Genomic DNA, 9,606 nt, shown 5'->3' on the forward strand with positions numbered 1-9,606 from the left:
TCTACCAGTGCATCTAGGAGCGAGGCCGTATACCTACTTGCACAATATATGGCACGGGCCATCAAGCAACTTTTGTGCCTTCCGTGCATTAACATGGCAGTGAACCCCTGATCCTGCAGGAGCAGGGCCACAGACCCAATGAAAAACACACAGCTGGCTAGTCACTGAATAGCCACAGCTGGACATAACAATATATACAGTGTGGCAGCAGCAACATTCATGCTGCCTCCGCGCAGCACAGGAAAATCACGTTCACTGAACGGTACAGAGCATCCAGCTCCACTGTGCTGTCTTAACAACTAAACACATCGCGGGGTGCAGGAAGCAAATCATGCACCACCACATAACATGGGAGCAGTTGTCACCTATAAGCACAGCTAATGCAGGACAACCGCAGGCTCTACCATGACCATCAAACCATAACATTGGGGTGTGCAGGAAACTGTTCATGCACTCTTCGCATAACATGGGAGCATTGGCCACTTGCTCCACTAGCCCAGCTAGGAGTGAGGCCACACCAGCTCTACAATGTTGTACAAATGAACAACAATATATATCGCGTGGCAGCAGGAACATTCATGCCGCCTGCGCACATCACAGGAGCATCCAACTGAATAGTACAGAGTGGATGAGCTCCACTGTGCTGACAAGTAGATTTCGTACAAACGAACTATATACACCACGGGGCGCAGGAACGAACTCATGCGTCACCCACGGAACACAGGAGCAGTTCACACCTGCTGGTTAGACAGGCTAACGCAGGGCAACATTAGCTCTACTGTGTTGACAAATTAACTATATACACAGCAGAACACGAGAGCCTGCTCACGTGCTTACTGCTGAGGGCAGCAGCAGCGGACTCTTGCTCTATGGCACACAGCCAGTGTGGGTCACAGACCTGCTGACCAAGGAACTATGTACACAGCGAGGCGGCGAAATTCGAGCGCCATCAGCTGGGAACAGTGGCAGTGAGCTCCATTCTACACCAGTCAGAATGGAGCCGCGGTCCTGCTGTTTAAAACATATATATATCCAGAGTGTGGTACAGGCCAGACACATGCACCACCACAACACAATGCATAATGAACGAACTATATACAGGGCAGCCTTGTAAGGCAACGTACCTGTAGGCCACATGACAGACCCTGGGAACAGATCAACAGGGCTATCAGCAAGTCCAGGAGCAGCTCGCGTGGGTACTCAACTGGAAGGCATAGTCCGGTGGAAGGGAAGACACGGTTCAAATAGTTCCATCAGGATGCACTTAACAGGGGCAGACTGGGAGAGGAAAGGCAGGAGCCAGAGCCTGTAGGCTACTGGGGCTCGACTGCAGCCAACACCGGGTTCCCAATGAAAGGGACCGGTCCGATTACGTCCAACCTGTAGAACCGGTAAAATTTAAGCGGTGAGGACCAAGCTGCAGCCACTCAAATGTCTGCCAAGGGGCAAGGGGGCACCTTGAAAAAGGGCCCAAGATGTGGTAATGCCTCGAGTCGAGTGGGCCACCAGGTGTTCAGGAACTGGGGTCCTGGTGGACTAGTAGGCCATGGTAATGGTGTCCACAATCCAATGCGAGAGGCGCTGATTTGAAAGCGCCTGGCCCTGTGTCCGTGCTCCATAAGACACAAGCTGTTGGTCTGAGCACCGAAAGTCCTTGGTGCGTTCCAAATAGCACCTGAGGGCCCGTACAGGGCAGAGCAGGTGAAGCCAACTTTCTTGCTCTGGAGCGAAGGGAGGAGGATGAAAAGCCATCAACTCAATAGGCCTGTTGACATGGAATGGAGAGAGGACTTTCGGGAGGAACGCAGGGTTAGGCTGTAGCGTGACCCTGGAGCCATCTCCCACAAAATGGACACAGGATGGGTGTATGGACAGGGCGTGTAACTTGCTCACATGTTTTGCAGAGGTGATTGCCAGCAAAAATGCAGTCTTAAGTGAACTTCAGCTCAGCTGAGTTCAGTGGCTCAAATGGGGCCTGGGAAAGTGTGTCCAGCACTACATTAAGGCGCCATGCGGGCAGTGAAGGGGTGCGAGGAGGCCGCAGCCATCGAGCTCCCTTTAGAAACTGCACAGCCAAGAAATGAGAACCAGGGGGCTCACCATCAATCCGGACATGACATGCGGAGATGGCCGCCAGATACACTTTGAGCGTGGACGGGGACTTGCCCTGGTCCAACAGCTCCTGTAGAAATTGCAATATGACCCCGATAGGGCAATTAATTGGGTCTTGACCACGGTCTTTGCACCAGGTGCTAAACGTCCACCAGCGGTATCAATACTGCGAACGTGTAGAGGGAGCTCTTGCCGACTGAATAGTGGCTACTACCACGTCTGACAGACCCCAGGCAATCAGTCACTCCTGCTCAGGGGCCAGGCCCAGAGCTGGAGGAGGCCTGGATTGGGGTGCCAAAGCGTGCCCTGCAGCTGGGACAACAAGTCCGCTCTCACTGGGAGCTGCCAAGGCTCTCCGTGGAGGAGGGCGATCAGGTCTGCAAACCAGAATCTGTGAGGCCACTGTGGGGCTATCAGCAGAACTGTCGCTCGTTCTCTCCAGGACCACCGGGAGAAGGGGGAATGGTGGGAATGCGTATAGGAGACAGGTCTATTCAAGGCAAGGATGGCCTCATCTCTGTTTCTCCGTCACCGATGGCGTGGCAGGGAGGGGGCTAACGACGACTCAGAAGAAGGGGAGGGAGCCCGTCGGCGCAGCGAGAGATGCAGGCAGAGCAGCGAGCATGGGGGGGCGCAGCTGTCTCTGAAGCTGCGTGTCTGGAGGAGGAGACGGAGGGGCTTGGGGAGAGGTGGAGATCCAGCACCACCAAACCCCTACCGTCACTTGCCGGAGTGGGAGATTGCCCGGCGTGGCGGCGATCGTGGTGGCGCCCAGTGGAATGGTGGATCTCCAGGCGCGCCGCAGCAGACACTGAAGTCGTGGCCAAATCGCACCCGCTGTTGGTGCCCAGACAGACGGGGCATAGGACCTCCCCACTCCAGGCGGACAAGGTGCGTCGGCCTCAAGCCGCACAGTGGCGGGGGCGAGAGGAGCTCAGGGAAATGTGCAGCGGGGGCGCCGGTCAGTGTTTGCACCAGGGGCACACAACAACTGAAATGCTGCTGCGACATGTGGAGCGCATAGCGGGCTCGCCGCTGTAAGTGCGTCTCCACCCGGCAAAGTTTATGTACACGGGGGCACTGTAACACCAACCAAACGCAACCTTGCTGTTGTCGGACAGAACGTTGTGTATGCGAGCACCAGTGCTGGATACAAGCGCTGCGTAGGCCCATAGGCTTTACCACACCGTATGTGCCGGGTTTCCAGGGACACCGGGTTAGCGGGGTCCGGGGTCCGAGGGGGCTGAGGGTAGACCACCAGCCGTAGCGGTATCTAAAACCAAGGCCTGCACACACGGACAAGGAGGCTAAGCAGAGCTCATTCTCAGCGAACTGAGAGAGTGAGATCTCCTACAGCCACAGCCGCAGGCTGTAGTGCTGGTGTAAGCCGGCGGAGGAGCACCTCATGCGGGCGAGATCTCTTACGACACACCAAGGCTCAGGCCGTGCAGCCAGGCCTCGGATTTTACTGCCACTGCTAGCACTCCCACTGCCACTGCTAGCTGTGGAGGAAAAAGTCCCGTGGACAAAAAACCAACACAGCATGCAGTCAGAATATATATAGCAGTATATAAACACAACTATTATTTTTAAAAGGCTCTTCTTGTGAAGGAAACTGAAACCGAAAGCGCAGCCAGACCTCCGGTGTGTGGATGGGACAGAATCGGGATTAGCTATCAATAAGAACTAAACATACACAAGACAGAGGCGATGTGTAGCAAAAACGGTGGTGAACAACACTATGAAGTGAGCCAGGCAGCTGAAATATGCAGTTTGAATGTTTATTACAAACACAGACACAAAGAGCTTACGTTCTTGAGTCTAGTGAATGGCAAAAGAAGACAAAATAGAATCCCTCATGCTGTCCAGGAGGGGGCACTTTGTGGATTGCACTCTTGTGTAGCGGGGCTGCTGCCTGGGAGCTTGTGAGCAGTGAGCAGTGAGGCATTAGAAGGAGCAGTGAGCAATGAGGAGGAGATGTGATGTCACAGTAATGAGGCATGAGAAAGAGGCATGAGGAGGAGCAATGATGATTGACTGAGGGAGGGGTGTGTAACGATCCTGATACCAGAGACTTGAGTGGGTGATGCTTGATACTTGACTCAAGAACGACTGATGTGTGAGGATGTCTTAAAATAGACACCATACCACTATCTCCCCAATAGGGCCTCTGGTGTCACAGCGTCTGCATCCAGGGCCTCAGCCAGCTGGGCCATGTAGAGGGCCAGCAGGCTTTCAGTGTTGCAGAGGTTGGCCGCTTGGGCTCCAGCCTCGTAGGCCCTCTGGAGCATGGTCTCGGTAACCCAGCACTGCCTGTTAGGACAGGACAGGACAGAGGGGACAGGGAGACTAGTACTACTAGGGTCAGCATGGGCACCCTGACTGGTCTGTGGCTATGCAGCCCCATACACAACAAACTGCGATGCACTGTGTGTTCTGATACCTTTCTATCAGAACCAGCATTAACTTTTTCAGCAATTTGAGCTACAGTAGCTCGTCTGTTGGATCGGACCACACGGGCCAGCCTTCACTCCCCACGTGCACCAATGAGCCTTGGCCGCCCATGACCCTGTTGCCGGTTCACCGCTTTTCCTTCCTTGGACCACTTTTGATAGGTACTGACCACTGCAGACTGGGAACACCCCACAAGAGCTGCAGTTTTGGAGATGCTCTTACCCAGTCATCTAGCCATCACAATTTGGCCCACAATGTCCCATTATCCCTTTAAACCACCAAAACATCACGCAACCCTCAGCAATGTGAGGAGAAGGAATCTCATGATGGTTTAAATCTGGGGAGACAAAAAGGTGTTATTTGATGTACTTCAGGTCTGTGACGGTAGTGTAAGATATTATTTGTTAGAATGTATTTTTCTATGGGAAATTCTGTTCTATCTGGTTCAGTAGAGGAAACAGACTTCCCTCCTTTTATCTAAGCTCCCTGGTAGCCACTGGTAGCCACTGGTAGCCTCTGGTAGTCCCTGGTAACCTTATCTGTATGTCCAGAAGACCAAAAGGTACCTGTCCTCTTATTGGCTCCTAGCCAAATTCAAAAATTATATTAGCAAAAAGCACCCAAGTCATTGTGGTGGCAAAACACTATTGGTTGGAAGGAAACCTTATAAAAAGGAAAACAAAGAGAAGTTTAGTCTCTTAACTTCATCATTCTTCAACGAGCAACAAGAAAGAGCTGGAGGGAGAGAGAGAGAGACACACCGCTTCCTGCCTGACCAGACCTAAGCTGTCCTGTGAGGAGAGAGAAGAAACTGGGTATTATCTGTTTCTTACTGTAATCCAGCAGAAGCTTAATATTACTTATTTTCAGCACTATAATTGAATGATATTAGTTTTCCTATTTTTGTCATAAATAAATGATTATTGCACATCTGTGACTGTGACCGCATTTTCATTCTAAAAAGAATCTTAAACTGACCATGAGTTTTCAGTTCAACTATTTATTTAGACTGACTGAAAAACCAAGCATATCACATTCTCTTACAGTAGCTTCCTGTGGGAGACAGAAGATGTTATTTTCAGAATAATGTTTTTAGTTTTTCAAAAATGTTGATGTGAGACCAGTGCTTCCATCTGGATTCCCCCTTCCTGTCCATCGATACAAACAGACACATGTGAGGAGGACTGTGTCTGGGCCAGACCATTTAGGTCTGAGGTCTGGTCTAGCAGGAATTATTTTGACCTTTACTTTGGATCCTATAGGAGGAAGCTCAGGTGGTTCCGAGTCGTGTTACTCACGATCATGCATGTTTTGGAGCTCCTGTGCTATCGTGAGAATGTGTGAAATAAGAATAGAGTTACAAGAACAGTATAGAAGCATATTGTAATAACTCAGGGATTCTGGCCACGATGGGGACTTGAACCCTGTTCTTCCACGCCACAATGCAGCGATCTTACCACATCCGTAAAAAGCCCAGGCCTCTTAGCGAGGCTTGAGATCACTACACTACTCCCCACCTCTCATTATAGTGCACCCTTGCACTGCTCTTCCACTGCTCTTCCATCTCCTCACTAAGAATGGCCTGACACAGGCTCATTTCACACACTTCTGACACAAATGTAACAACTCAGGTGCTCTGGCCACAACAGGGACTCAAACCCTGTTCTCCCACACCACAACGCAGTGATCTTACCGCATCCCTAAAAGGCCTAGCCCTCTTAATGAGGCTCGAGATCGCCACAATATAGTGGACTTTATCCAATTGTAAAATGTAATCCCACAGTTGCATTTTCATTTATTCACGCGTTATTTAAGTCAAAATGCAAATACAATCATCCCATTTGTATTTTTATATTCCAGTGTGCACATTAGTTGACAATATTAACATTTCCAATGGCTTTTGTGTTAACATATCATTTTCAAACACATCCCCTGGGGTATGGGCTGGAGGTGTTTCAGGATTTCAATTGGTTTACCTGGGTGCAGGCGAGACATTGTTGGCACCATTTTGCGACCTCGCGGCCCATACCAGTCCACCACCAGTGTATACGCATGTGTTGTAACACAGGTTTGTGACGGGTCAACCCAGAGCTGTCTTTCGTAGATAGCTCGGCCTTTGACCCGTTCCCCGATTCCTCCTGTTCGCAATCTGTCTGTGACTGACAGACATCTGCGAGAGAAGGGTTTATGGGGACTGCAGCGGAGACAGAGGACGGTAGTAGCAGTGGGGCAGCGGCTATTGCAGCCTGATTGCCAGTGTCCTGGTGTGCCTTCACTTTAATTATAGCTGCCTTTAGGGGCAGAGAAGCGGCGACTGGTTTCTTTCTCTGATTCTGTTTATTATCTACTTCGGTAGCCCACTGGTAAAGACCCCAACTTTTTTTTTTTCTTCAAAGTTTAATACAATAAACATTCAGGGTAGTTTATTATATAAGATGTTTACCAAACGTATTATATATTGTTTACATTAAAGTTCATTAGTATTATTATAATTATTATTATTTTTAAAACTTGCGCATGATCCTTACAAAGGTACCTTTCGTTAAAACAAGCACTTTAGTTTTCTTCCAGGCAGCCCCCATTGGCTCAATGGGAAGAGGCGGCACCGGACAGGGCGTTTCTGTATGTCACGCCCCTTATGCCAGCACAGCTGGTCAAGTTCATTTTGCATATGTGTGTGCAGATCTGCGCTACAATAACTGGACCACTTTGCTTCCAAGGTTTTGAGTTACATTTAAGTAACACATTATACATTTATACTATATATACAGTGAGGGAAAAAAGTATTTGATCCCCTGCTGATTTTGTACGTTTGCCCACTGACAAAGAAATGATCAGTCTATAATTTTAATGGTAGGTGTATTTTAACAGTGAGAGACAGAATAACAACAAAAAAATCCAGAAAAACGCATTTCAAAAAAGTTATACATTGATTTGCATGTTAATGAGGGAAATAAGTATTTGACCCCTTCGACTTAGTACTTAGCAAAACCCTTGTTGGCAATCACAGAGGTCAGACGTTTCTTGTAGTTGGCCACCAGGTTTGCACACATCTCAGGAGGGATTTTGTCCCACTCCTCATTAAGTCATTAAGGTTTCGAGGCTGACATTTGGCAACTTGAACCTTCAGCTCCCTCCACAGATTTTCTATGGGATTAAGGTCTGGAGACTGGCTAGGCCACTCCAGGACCTTAATGTGCTTCTTCTTGAGCCACTCCTTTGTTGCCTTGGCTGTGTGTTTTGGGTCATTGTCATGCTGGAATACCCATCCACGACCCATTTTCAATGCCCTGGCTGAGGGAAGGAGGTTCTCACCCAAGATTTGACGGTACATGGCCCCGTCCATCGTCCCTTTGATGCGGTGCAGTTGTCCTGTCCCCTTAGCAGAAAAACACCCCCAAAGCATAATGTTTCCACCTCCATGTTTGATGGTGGGGATGGTGTTCTTGGGGTCATAGGCAGCATTCCTCCTTCTCTAAACACGGCGAGTTGAGTTGATGCCAAAGAGCTTGATTTTGGTCTCATCTGACCACAACACTTTCACCCAGTTCTCCTCTGAATCATTCAAATGTTCATTGGCAAACTGCAGACGGGCCTGTACATGTGCTTTCTTGAGCAGGGGGACCTTGCGGGCGTTGCAGGATTTCAGTCTTTCACGGCGTAGTGTTACCTATTGTTTTCTTGGTGACTATGGTCCCAGCTGCCTTGAGATCATTAACAAGATCCTCCCGTGTAGGTCTGGGCTGATTCTTCACCGCTCTCATGCTCATTGAAACTCCATGAGGTGAGATCTTGCATGGAGCCCCAGACCGAGGGAGACTGACAGTTATTTTGTGTTTCTTCCATTTGCGAATAATCGCACCAACTGTTGTCACCTTCTCACCAAGCTGCTTGGTGAGGGTCTTGTAGCCCATTCCAGCCTTGTGTAGGTCTACAATCTTGTCCCTGATATCCTTGGACAGCTCTTTGGTCTTGGCCATGGTGGAGAGTTTGGAATCTGATTGATTGATTGATTGCTTCTGTGGACAGGTATCTTTTATACAGGTAACGAGCTGAGATTAGGTGCACTCCCTTTAAGAGAGTGCTCCTAATCTCAGCTCGTTACCTGTATAAAAGACACCTGGGAGCCAAAAATCTTGCTGATTGATAGGGGATAAAATACTTATTTCCCTTATTAACATGCAAATCAATTTATAACTTTTTTGAAATGCTTTTTTCTGGATTTTTTTGTTGTTATTCTGTCTCTCACTGTTAAAATACACCTACCATTAAAATTATAGACTGATCATTTCTTTGTCAGTGTGCAAACGTACAAAATCAGCAGGGGATCAAATACTTTTTTCCCTCACTGTACATAGCTACTGAACTATATGATTGTTATTTTGCTGTTATTTCTCCCCAGGCAGATTAAAACGCTGGTTTCACCACAGAGAATTGATGATTTGGTGTGAGTTTGAACAGTGCATGTTAAATCAAGCCAAGGAGATTTTTAAGGAAATATATAAGTGCATTTGAATTAGCCTGTTTTGTGTTTCTGAAGAGGAGAAAAAGTCACAGGTAGCTATGTTGCTGTTCACAGAAGTAGTATTAATTGCTTCTTTTGCTACCACTGAGAAACCTGTTTGCCAGCCATATGGGACACAAGATCTGCTTCAGTTTTCACAAAGAGGGGATGTTGCATTTGGAGGTATTTTTTCCATCCATAAAGACCCAGTAATCTTTAATCCAACATTTAAAACCAACCCAGGACATATTCAATGTGAAAAGTAAGTGGATAATTATCATCATGATTTTAATTAATATATAAAATAAAATTCTTATAAAGTAATTGAAATACTATGATTCCAAATAAAATGCATACTATATAAGCTGTAATTATACATATGCATAACATTACTAATAGTAATGATTAAAATACTACTACTACTACTACTACTACTACTACTACTAATAATAATAATAATAATACATCATTTTTGATATCTGAGAGTGCATTTTTTCTGCAGTTTAAATCCTGATGAATTACAGTATGCTCAAACA

Source organism: Amia ocellicauda, chromosome 7 (genome assembly GCF_036373705.1).
Source record: "Amia ocellicauda isolate fAmiCal2 chromosome 7, fAmiCal2.hap1, whole genome shotgun sequence".
NCBI classification, from domain to species: Eukaryota; Metazoa; Chordata; class Actinopteri; order Amiiformes; family Amiidae; genus Amia; species Amia ocellicauda.